Raw genomic sequence first — 12,919 nt, forward strand, 5'->3', positions numbered from 1 at the left:
AAGACCTTCAAGTGGGATGTTGCATGCTATTAAATTTGGTGTATGTCTTCTTGTGTTAAGAAAAATGTTACTCCTCCTGGAAAGGAAGCATAAGGTATTCCCTGTGCACACAGGAAAAGGGGGTTTTGTAAAATGTAGATCTTAGCATTTCTGACTCGGTTTTTGCAAGGTCATTTCTTGAGTGATATATTTAAGATAATTAAACTAAAGGGGGGAAAAAAAGAAAAATATCTTGCATACTATTTAGTTGTGAAAATGGTCCTTTCTTTCTTTTGCAAGCTCTGGGTTATTAACAAGTGATTATCGACAGGATCTGACTCTAAGTAAAGAAATTTCCTCTGGCAAGCTACAGGCAGTTGGGGTTATCTATGTACAAGGTATTCTGACAGAGGTAGACAAAGGGTGGTCTATCATTTCCAGCCTTAGAGAGTGTTTAGTATTATAATAAAATTGCCTTTGTACTCAAAAAATCCATCACCCTCCATTCAGCCCCATAGTCTTCAGACATTAATGGATTAATTCCTGTCAAACGGTTTTTATTTAACTTTTCTGATTTGATGTTTCTGATGTACAGATCAAAAAAAGCTAGATCAGGTTCTGGTGGGAAGAGGCAAAATACATTTAAATCTAAAATGAATGAGAGAAAAAAGTAATTTTTTTTCTTTTCCCTTTTGTGCTCTGGACAAATAGAAGTCTGGCTTTCATCCTTGTTCCTTCCATATAATTGTTCTTAATGATGGTGCTGGTGTGACAACTAGTAAGTAGATTTTGTTTTTTAATCTTTTCTGAATAGATTGCTCAAACTATACCACTCTGTACTTGCCAGGGTCTCTTCTGTAATCTTTGAGACCTATCTCACTTAGGCTGTTTGTACAGAATAAGTTTATTAGTTTGATATTAAACATTAATATTTATTTTTAAATAATTATTTTTTCAATTTTTTTTTTCTCTAAGAATTGTACCTTTTGGAACAGAATGTCAGGAGAAGGTGATGGAATTCTACACTACCCTATGTAATCCTGATCTAGCTGTCACACTCAAGAGGTGTATACAGGAGTTATCTCAATGTGCAGGTGTGCTCAAGTGAGGCATGATGTCTGAATTTGCATAGCTCTATAGAGTTTGTATTTAAGTTGGAATTAGTTGCAATGAAAAATAAATTGTCTGTATGGAACCTCGGGAAACTGGAATATTATACACTACAAGAATCAGGCATTTTCTATGTATTTTCCTAAATCATGAGCTCCTGTGTTTCTACCAATAACACAAAGTCTGGTGTCTTACCTAAATACCAGAAATTAATGAAAAACCCCCTGAACTGTTGAATTTTGCTTTATAAAATGACTGTGTTATTTAAATTGTATAAGAGTATACTAGTGTATAGTAAGTTTCTGGATTATAACTGTAGCAGTTGAAAAACATGACAAATATTGCATTTCTGCTAATTAAAACTCTTCCACAGAGAGATTACCTGATAAACTTTTGTTTGTTGTTTTGGGACTGCCTTTGAAATTGGAGGTGGAAATATACTGTATTCAGGAAGACTGTGCACATCCAAATAGTCTGTTGTTACTCTCATTTAATTTAAATATATTTTTTTAAATCCTTATTTTAATGTCTGGGTGATGGGCAGTTCAGGATGGGAGTGACTTCCATAAATCAGTAGTCTGCTCAGAATTATTGGTAAATTACATACCAAGTCAGATGTTTTATAACGGCCTTAGAATCCAAGTATCTCCCAGATAATACAGAAAATCAACATTTACACCAACACTGCTCAGACTTCATTGAACCTGCTTTCACCAGGAGTTCGAAGTCTACTCCTTCATGCACTCCTCCTGGTCTTTGTGGAGGCTCTGAGATGGAAGGTGATGGTGCTGGTGGGTGATGCTGCAGCGTCCCCACACAGGGACCATTCCAGGGCTGGAATCACCAGGAGCTGCCCACGAGTGCCCCACGGCTGGGGCGGAGGTTGAGGCACGTACTGTGTTTCAGTGTGCAGTTTTCCTCAGGCTCTCAGGCCTGTGACATAAAGCTCTGGAGAAAGCCTCTGCACGGGTGTTATGTGGAAACAGTGTAGATGTTTCACAGGGTGTGGAAGTAACCAGCACACAAGGTTGCATCTTGTGTGTCTTGTAGCTGATGTGTTAAGTAAGGCTCATTCCAGAGGTGTGCGAGTGTCAAGGAACAGCTCTGAGGCACCATGGCGTGTTGCTAAAATGAACACGTGCATATGCACAGCCACTGTGCTCAAGACCTTTGTGTATGACCTTGTCAAGGGGGAGAAAAAAATTGTTGGCAGAAAAAAATAGCAAGACCACTGGGAGAAAAAATCCCAGTATTTAGACTACAGAGACAAAAAGACAGAAGGCATCAAGTTTCTATAGAAATACACACTGGAGACACCTGCTTTTTAGGATAGATATACCCTGCAGTGTGGTGTGGTGTAAAAATACTTGAGCTAACAGTATATGAGCCATCTCAGGCACCAGAAGCAATAGTAGCTTTCTAGGTTCTCACCTTTGTTTAATGCATCCCATCAGCAGTGACTCCAGGGTGGCTCCAGTTCTCCAAGGTACTTACACAGCAGCTGGGAATGGGCTGTGGTACTGCCTGCCTCTTGTTCTGCTGGTCCCCTGTGCACAAATCTTCTCCCCACTCTATCCTGGGGGGAAGGCTTCACCAAGTAAGCACCAGCAGGCTTTTGGCGCCTTTGCATAACTTCACCAGTCCACAGCTTCTTGTGTCTTGAACTTTGTTTCCCTGTTCTCAGCCTCTAGTACAACTTCTGCACTAATTTGTTACTAATCCCATAAAGAAAATTTAAACAGCATTGACCCAGAGCACAGTTCTCATTCCATCCAGCTTTTCAAAAATTTACCTATGAGTGGTTTATTGATTTAGTCTTCAGAATCACACACAGCAAGTAAGAAGAAAAATTGGCCACCTACAGATGAAGATAAATATCATACATCACTTAAATTTTCTCAAGTAATCTATTTTTGTTTTTCCTTTTTCTTATCCTAGAAATATATTGCCATCTTTACTGCTATAAATGGAAGAAGTTCTGAAGTTCTTACATAGATATATGCTGATGTATTTCGTAATCTTATATGCTTCATATCTATATTCAGTAAAGGAGGTTTGAAAATGCCTGCTGCTGTACATCAGCAGCTTGAAGCTGCTTCTCAGAAAAGCTTGACATGTAATGCCAAAATTACTGCAAACTAGGGGAGCAGAAGTGGTGTCTGACTGCTCCTTGGATTGTTCACAAAGTTCTAAGCAAATCCAGCTGTGAAAGGATATTTGACACTCAACTATCTCACAGCCATGGTAAGACTTCAACTCAGGCCTTTGATTGTATTTACTTTCTTTCCCCTCCTGCAGTTGTTCTTCTTTTGGAACACAGGGCAACAGCGCTATATTAAGCAGTGACAGGAGCAGTGGAATCTGTTGTTTAATGAGGGCTGTAATATTCATGCTAGCTGCTGTGATATGCCATTACTTAAATGAGAGACTTGTATAGCTGATACTGTCATTTGAAACAAAGACAAATTATAGCACAGGTACATTTTCAGCAGTATGGTTGAGCAGTTTCTTAAGGTTTATAGAGGAGAGGACAATATCTAGCTGAAGTAAAAGACTTATTCAGCTGGAGTAAAAAAAAGGTTCTGTATTCAGGGCACTCATTCATCATTAATAATTCCTTATTTATCATTCTGGCTTTTGATTCTTCAAATTGACTTGTGACTGCTAGGTCTGGTTGCAAATCTGGCAAGTCTACTCAGGGCTGGTAATCTTTCAAGACACCTCTCTGGCAGCATCTTTCCATGACAAAGCAGGAAATCATCCTGCTGGTTTGGTCTGTGGTACCTCCATGTCCTGCCCAGAGGAAGGGTGGCCAGGCCCCCTGAGTGATGGCACTGCCCTGCTGAAGAAGAGCAGGTGGTGCCTGGATGTTTCCCAGCCCTGTGTGTGCTCCCTGGGCCTGCTCAGGTCTGCTGTCCTCCCTGAGGAGATACCCACTCCAGTACTGATGTGTGGAGGGGGACAGCAGCTGTGGATGGGATGACTGCTGCTGTCTGGGGGGTGACAGAAGCCTTGCACATCTTGGTCCCTGCAACAGCCCCATGCTGTTCACAGCCACCTTGTGCTCAGCATTTTGACACCTATTCATGAGTACGCAAGGCAGCATCAGAACACCGCATGTGCAGTGAGTTTCCTCTTCTTGAGTGGTTTTTCTAGCCGGAAAATAAGGGATAACCATCATCACCATCAACACCATCATCTGATACTCAGGAGCTGTTTGTGACTCTCTCAAGCTGTTGGTAGGTTAACCTGTAGTTTTGTTCAAAACTGTAGGAGACCTCTTGCAAGGCCTTTGCAGTCCTGAAGGCAAGTTCACTACAGAGCACTATTTCCTCTCTCCATCAGAAACAAACACATTTAGATGACTTATTCTGTCCACACTGGTGAGATACAGTCTCATTTATTTGATTTGCTCCTTCTCCCTTGAAAAGCAGGAAAACACCAGGGCAAACTTTGCACAAACTTTGCACACGCTTTAGAAAAACAAATCTACTGCATACCCATTTTTCCTTATTATTTTGTCTATTATTTATCAAAGGAAAAAAAAATACACCCCACCAACAACAGTTACTCTGCATTTATCACAGTGACTAGTAGAAAGCATGTGATTCTTATGGTAAGCAGCAATTTACAGATGGCCAGGTGCAAACAACATATCTAATCTTATCATGAATTTGCTTTATTCGCAGCTGCAACAGTTGGTGTCAGTTAATAGGTTACCAACCATGAAGTATATTTATTTCCTTTTATTCTGCTTTGGGGCCACAGAAATGATTTGTAAACTGTCCTAGATCTTGAATTTACATTTAATTTTTGTGTGTGTGGCTTTTTTGCTATTTAGTTAGTGCTACTCAGGAAGAAAATGACAATGTCTTTCAGAGAACCCATTTTGTTTTCATTTTATCAATTTCCTTTTCTAGGGATTTAGAAACTCTAAAGTAGTGTGCTCTCTGGGCTTCTAATTTACGGTAAAACAGAGTTTTTTCAAACTTTATTTTTTTTTCTTTTTTTCAGACTGATCTGTCATTGATAAGAATTCATTTTTGCCTGCTTATCTCCATCAAGTCATGTGATAGATTCACTACCAGCCTTTTCAAATAATCAAACACAATCTTTATAAGCTGAATTTTAAATGCTGGTCATGAGAAAAAAGTATGTTTTAAATTCTCTTCTTAGCTCCATGGCTCACACTGTGTGAGCAGGATGTGTAGACATATCAGTGGAGACACAGCAGTGGACCAACCAAATAAACCATACAACCTAGAAAGCTTTCCATATTCTGGTACAAAAATAAAGATGCTGTTTAAAATGAGTGTATATGGTCCTTACTAATGAGTCATTTCCAGTTTTTGTAATGTGTGACAGTCTTGGTTGCGTTATTTTGGGGTTTCTGCCTTCACTTACATTGAGACCATTTTGTGTTAGATAAAGAGTGATAAATTAAATAATGCCTTGATACTTCTATATGTTTTACTTAAATCTTCAAATCTCCTCCCCAACAAAAGGAGTTTTAATAGGAAAGACAACAACTATTAACACATTTCCATGTGAGTAAGTCAGGTGTTCTTGAAAGTAATGAAGTTGCACATGTAAATGAGTTAAAAAAAAAAAAAAGACAAAGAGAAAAGAATTTTGGATTTTGATCCTGAGGACGGTTTTAAAATGCACGGCCAGCAGTATCTTATCGTTGACATAGAGCACCTGATGAATTTAAGGGACCTGAAGAAATGTATGAATTTAAGGGACCTGAAGTAATAATGCAGGGAATAATATCCAGATTAGCCCCTTTCTCTGCACACATTGTTTTGAGGTAAATTCCCTCTCATTATTTATTCTGAATTATGTTTTCACTTTTAAACACATTTTTTGTTCTGATTCTTAATCCTAGCATTATATTTGCACTGCTGTATAAAACACTAAAAATAAGATCTTTGCTAAAAAAAACTATTTTTCATATATTCTTTAAAAAACCCCCAATTTTTCATAGATTGAAGATCTAAGATGAAGGTTTTAAAGCTTTTTATAATTTGAGATAAATAATGATTGGGTGCATGCAAAGATTTTGCACAAACTGACCTTTTTTCACCACTGGCCTGTCTTTGAAGCCTCTGGTGTTCATCCTCCTTATTGCTCATCACATTACTGTAGATGGGAAGACTTCTCCAGCTAAGGCTAAAATCTCCCCAGATATATCTACAGCAGTTACTTTGTCACTAGGATTGGAGACAGAATCATCTAGTTTGAAAAATAGCTTGTAAAAATGCATGAATTTCCAGTTAAGGAAATAGGGCCATAATAGCAACTTTTAAGCTTCCAGCTTAAGGACCTCCAGTTATTGGAATGTAAAGTTACTGCATTATCTGATTTAGTTGTCAAATCTGTACTTAAATTTCACAGACTGACTATTTGAATAGTTGACTGCTTATGCTTGGTCACGGATATTCCTTCCAGTCCAAAGCAGAAGATACTAACATGTGTATGCACATCCAGCTGCTGGGATGCCACAGACATCACGCTGAGTTCACTCCCTGTCTGCCCTGTGGAGTGCAGGGGACAGGGATGCATGTGGCCTCACACCAACACTGTGGGGCTCGAATTTTCTCCTTTTTCACTTTTCTCCAACACTGAGACCTGCTCTTACCAGCAGCAAGGTCTATAACATGCTTTCCTTATCTCTGGTCCATCCTTCTTTCCAGGGTCTGTCAATGTGATTTCAGTGTTTTACTGCCGAGCAAATCAAAGAAGAAAGGCATAGGAGCAGTGCCCCATTTTGATGCTGTGGCAGGAGGATTTTAGGCAAATGCTGTTCTCTGCCCGGGTCAGTCCACAGAGCTGGACACCCTGGAGAGATGCTCAAGGCATCAGAGGTTCCCATAAGCCTTGCACTGAAGGGAAACCAACTGCAAAACTGCAGGAACAATACCACTCCCAGCCAGGCTGGTCCCCAGGGAGATCCACCTCTTTTCTGGAAGCTGGGGCAAGATGTTGGAGTCTCCCAGTTCTCATGACATCTTCTTGCTGACCAAGGCATGCATCTCAGCAGCTTAAACAGCTTAAACACTTGGGTCATGTTTTCATGGTTTTTTTTTCTTTTTCTCCCAAAGCAAAGAGAGTGTTTTGGCTGTTTGCCAAAGAAATACTGTGGCTCAGGTGTCATCAAAGTTCTCTAGGTGTCAGGATTCTACATACTTCTTTATTATATTACTATTTTTGACTGCAGCCCTGTGCAATCCACTGAAGTAAAAAGTAATCCACCGAAGGAAGCTTTATTCTTAGGAAGTGCAGGGTTCATATAATTTTCTTTAGGATCACAGGTGAGTGCACAGCTGAAATGGGTGCCATGTTGGAGAGAAGTGCTTCTCTGTGCCTCCCTGTGACAGTCCCAAGTGCAGCACAAACCACCAGGTGCTGAAGTGCTCATCACCTTCTTTGTGTCTGTCTATTCTTTTACTTGTGGGCAATTTCCCAGTGTGGGACACAACTTCATAGGACTGCCTAAATCTGATGTGTCCTCTAAGGGAGTGTTTTATTTTGTGTTTTCCCTCTGTAATGCAGAGCATGGTCTGACTCCTAATATCATGCAGTTAGTCCTAAGGCCCATATACCATTACAGCAGCAGCAGTAACCCTGAACTGATCTGGCTCTCCTGTGCCATGAAACTTTTGGCTTTTGCCCTTTGATTGTAGGTACATAAAGTTGTTTTGGCCCTGGGAGTTCATCAGTTCAAAACCTGCATTACTTTACCCTGCTGGGGTCAAGCCTCCCTGAAGGTAGATTAGGGAAGGAGTGCTCCGCTCCCAAGATGACTTCTCAAGTCAATCTGAGGGCTTTCTGCAAATTTGCCAGTTTAGAACTTGAAATGATATTGGATTCATTTTGCTTTTAAATGACTAAACACACAATTATTTTAATAATGACACTTCAGTCATCCAAGTAGTCATTATTCCTGACAGTCTACAGGTGAGCATATATAACTCACAATATGCTACTAAAATGATGTTCTGTCAGATTTCAGAGCAAGAAAACACAACTGACTTTTTTTTACCCTCTAAGAGTATTACTTTTTATTATACTTTCAAAGTACGGAATTTTAGATTTTAGAAGTAATCGTCTGTCTCTTGGCTTAGGGGAGAGATTTATGAGAGGGGGTAAGAAATGCATTTTTTCCTTCCTAAATTTATTAGGAAGGATGCAAGTTACACCTTGATTTCAAGCCTCTGCAGCAAGTTTAAAAATTTAAGTTTAAAAATTTAAGTTTATAAATTTAAGCATTAGCTTCAGCTAAGGGAAGTGAGTGCTGTTAGTTGAAGGAAGTAGGAACTTCACTTTCCATTCACATCAAACCTGCTTGAGAGAGGCAGTTCCTGCACTGTGCAGCACCATTTGTTGCCCACAGCAGCGTGTAGGAGAAAATGTGGCTCTTTGTGGTGTTTAAACATTAACAAAACTCACAGGTATCCCACAGCACGGACCCTTCTGTTTGTGCTCTGGACTCAAGATTTCATATTGTCAGCCAAAGTCCTCTGCTGGATACAAACTCAGGCAGGGAAAGATGGGGTCAACCAGTGGAGCCAGGAACCAACCTTTAGTTTTGACACAAGTCTAAATGCATGAGACACAGAAGGGACAAATGACATCACTGGTACCTTTGGTGCTCCCAGTAATAATTGAGTTTTAGAAAAAAATTAGATCAAGGTGATAAAAAGACATGTCTTTGATCCTCATCAGTCCAGGCAATATAATGTACAGATGGTAGATGGAATTAATACAGTTTTGGCTCTACAAAAGGCGTCTTCTGGCTGAGTGACTCAAAGGCTGCATTAGATAAAATAAAAAATTCTCTAGGAAAACAAAAAGAAAGATTAAGAGGTCAGTAAAGTATTTGATACAGTGCTGCACAGGAAATAATTAATTTAACTGGAGAAGATGAGGAAATTTTATTTGTGAGGTTAGTGAGGCATGGGGGTAGGGAGATCAGCTCTCGAGGCTGCTGAAAAGGGAAGGTTTGACCTGGAGGGAAGCTGATCGTGAAGTCAACAAGGATTGGTCCTGACATTGTTTTCATTTAGTATTTTCATTAATGATTTGGAAGCACATTAAGGAAATTTCCTTATAACTCAAAGAGGCATTGCTATTAGAGAGCACGACTGGAATAACTCACAAGAAGAACTGGGTTACCATATGAATGGGGCAGGAGAAAAGGGCTACAAAAGTACAAAGTGTGAGTCCAAGCTGGTAGAGGTTACCAGCAATCATTATTACTGTGGGATAAGTGTTCAGTGCTTATAAATGATAAAGGCAGATGGAACATTCTGCATATACAGGTCTGTCACAGCAGGGTTAGTATCTGTCAAGGCACAGCAGCCACAGAAAGCCATAAATTTAATAATTTTATAAATCATAATGATTCTAAGATCAATCTTATTTTTTAGCGGAGGTTTTGCAAAGTATTAATACTGTTTTACACAGCCCTGGTAAGATACCAGTAAGAAACCTGGGACACTAGTCCTTCATTTTTCAGAAGATTAATTCAGATTAGTTTAGACTTAATAGTCACTCCCCAAGGGAGTAGAGCTATCTGATGGGTGTATGGAGGCTAAAAAAGATTGGCCCCTTTAATTTGGCAGTCTAGAGGCAGAGAGGGGATTGGACATCTACTTATTTAAAATAAACAGCAAATAGGGTAAACAGCTCTAGAAGAGTTAAGCTAAGAATGGGGTTAACAGATGTTTAAACAGCTATAAAACAGCTATGAGCAAGTTGAGAAGTAATTATTAAATACAGAGTTCCGTACAATGAAATTATGCAGTCAAAGCGGGACTATTTAAAATACAATTTAAAATGTTGGCCCAGAAGTCTGTAAGATATATAAGTAATGCATTTCTTTAATTTTAACCTTAATCTTGGCATTCTGTAAAAACACTTCTTATATTTACTTAATATATACATTTTTATTATATAAGAAAATAGGTTTTCTTTTGACAAGTAGTATGGCATTCTTCTTGGGATTGCAGCAGCCTTCAATGGTCAAAAGGTACAAGTACAAGGAAATGCTGTAGCCTCAGACTATATCATGTTTCCTTGAAATGACATGTGCGTTGGCCAGCCACATACCCAGAAATGCAAGGTGATGGAGCACCATCAGTCACTCTGGAGATGGAACAAGCAGAGCCTGTGGGCAGCTCCTAATTTTCCAAAACACTGAATACTAGACCTTAAACCCCAAACACGTGAGTTTCGATATTTCAAACATTCATTATTTCATCATATTATTTCACAGTGTTGCAGCTCTTTGGGCTCTCAGATTTTCAGTCCATGCTTCAACAAAGAAGCTTCTCAAGAGAGCTGCTTGTAAAATGTAGTGGTGCTCCTAATGAGAACATGTTCTTTCTTGGTCACAGGATCAAAATGGACTCAACTACAACTTCTCAGTAAAATACCAGCCTGAACTAGATGTGTGCCATGAAACATTTCAGCCTAAGCAGTTTTAAGTATTACAGCAATAAAATTAAGACAGTATCTCACAAGCAGGAAAGGAGTTGTTAATTCATAAGGATTGGATTCACTTAATTTTACACTGATTAAGACTAATTTTATTCTATCTTTCAGAAGCATTGGTATCATATTTTTTAAATGCATTATGACTAATTTAATGATATGGTAAATACACACAACTTTGTTTATGCATTATAGATGCACACTGTATTTCGAACCTAGAATTTCAGTCTCTAACTCAACACATTCGACTGCTTAAACTTATAACCAAATAAAACTTACAACCACATAGCGACTTACCAGCTCAAAAGTTGCTCACAGACCACGGAACTAAGAAGATCAAATAGGAAAACAAATAAAAACCGTTCACCTGAGTGAACTTTCAGGAAAATGGTTAACAGAGATCAGAGAAACCTCTTTAGAGGAAAGTGTTTTAAGTAATTTTAAGCATATACTTAAAATGAGGCTTCTGTTACTTTTGAAGCCATTTAGTTCATTTTTTAAATTATGCCAGAAAGGAATGAGGGAATAAATTTGAGGCAAATGTTAAATGCATCTAATAGCTCAACTAGAAGAACTGGTTGAGCTTCATTTGCTGATTTTTCTTTTTAAATCATTAATTATTTTATTGTTTAGCCTAACAGCACTTTATAGTTCCAGATAAGATCAGAGATGCACTGCATTTTGTGTTAAGTCAAAGACACACAGAAACATGATTCCCATTCTCCGAATGCAGAGCAAAGGGAATACTGCACATCAAATCCTAGCCCTGTTAAGTCAATGGGAAAATATAACCACTATTATTCTTTGTAAATTTCAAAACAGAATGGCACATTTTTCCCCTGAAATATATTTAAATTCTGTTTTATTTTTGATCAAGCTATATTTGATTTGCAGCTAGAAGGAGGAATGACTAATTTTTCAGGGGCTATATAAAACTACAGACATATTAAATAGAGCAAAACTGAAAATGTAAAGTGAAGGAGTCTGTAAACTATGAGTGACTGTGATTCATTCTCACATAGCTGGTGAAAGAGCTGCGGATGTAAGTGCATGGCTGCTAAGTGATGTGTGCTTGCCATGTGCTTAATATAATTGCTTTAGAGTTCCTCTGAGTGGGTGAGAGTCCATCAGGCACAGTTTTCTGCTTCTGGAAAGAGGAATGTTGGTGAAAAACAAAGCATGAAAAAGTGGGTAAGTCTAGGGTGGTATTTCCACAGACACATCCCTCTAGACCTAGCAATTTGCTTGTCCTACATGCGTAGCAGTGAGTTTGCCTGCCTGCATTTGTGTCTTAGTATGAAATGTGGTGTGTAAGTGTGGTTTACCCCTGCTTAAAAAAGGAGGAAAGTTCCTGGGTGAAGGATGAAAGAGAGGTCATTGTGTGTAGGGTCTTTATCTGCACAGGAGCCTCCAGTGTTCCAGGTGCTCAAGCCTGAACCTGTTTGCAGGTGTGCCCATGTGTCTTACCCATGAACTGTGCTTGAGATGGGCCTGTCAAAAATCCCATACATGTATGGAAGATGGTCTTCTAGATGTTACCTTTGGGTGCACTTGCACAAGAGAAGTGTTAATTCTTTATACAGGAGCTTATGTACATCATCTTCTATTAATTTAAAAACTAAAACACAGTGGTTGTCTTCAGCAGCATCAAAACTAGTTTTAATAATCTTACTAATTCTAAGTGACAATACTTTATTGTACAAGCAACTTCACAGCTTTGGAAGAGTGAGCTATGCCGAGTGTAATATGAAAGCAGTACACAAGTGCAAGTGTTCTTACAGTTCAACAGAAGAACAAGTAACAAATCTGCATGTAAAAAGGTTTCCATTAAGCTGGTGAGCAGACCAATGATTTGGTTAATTCTAACTAAGTGGCTGCATTGCCACAGCTCCGCAGATCCCAGCAGACCAAACATGAAACCTTCATTACACTGTGATTTATTGCCCTACTTACTTTAGAATGTTAGAAAGAATATTTGCGGAGAAAGCTTGCTAAGGCTCATTAAAAATATGTATTTAGTTTTAGGAAAGCTAAGCTGACATCCAGGGTATGGGGAATCACAGAATCACAGAATAATGAGGTTGGAAGAGACCTCTAAGTTCATCAAGTCCAACCTATGCCCTAACACCTCAACTAGACTATAGTACCAAGTCCAATCATAGCCATGTCCAGTCTTTTTTTAAACACATCCAGAGATGGTGATTCCTCCCTGGGAAGACAATTCCAGTACTTTATTATTCTTTCAGTGAAAAATTTCTTCTTAATATCCAACCTGTACTTTCCCTCACGTAGCTTGAGACTGTGTCCTCTTGTTCTGTCAGTTGCTGCCTGG

Source organism: Vidua chalybeata, chromosome 1 (genome assembly GCF_026979565.1).
Source record: "Vidua chalybeata isolate OUT-0048 chromosome 1, bVidCha1 merged haplotype, whole genome shotgun sequence".
Classification (NCBI taxonomy): domain Eukaryota; kingdom Metazoa; phylum Chordata; class Aves; order Passeriformes; family Viduidae; genus Vidua; species Vidua chalybeata.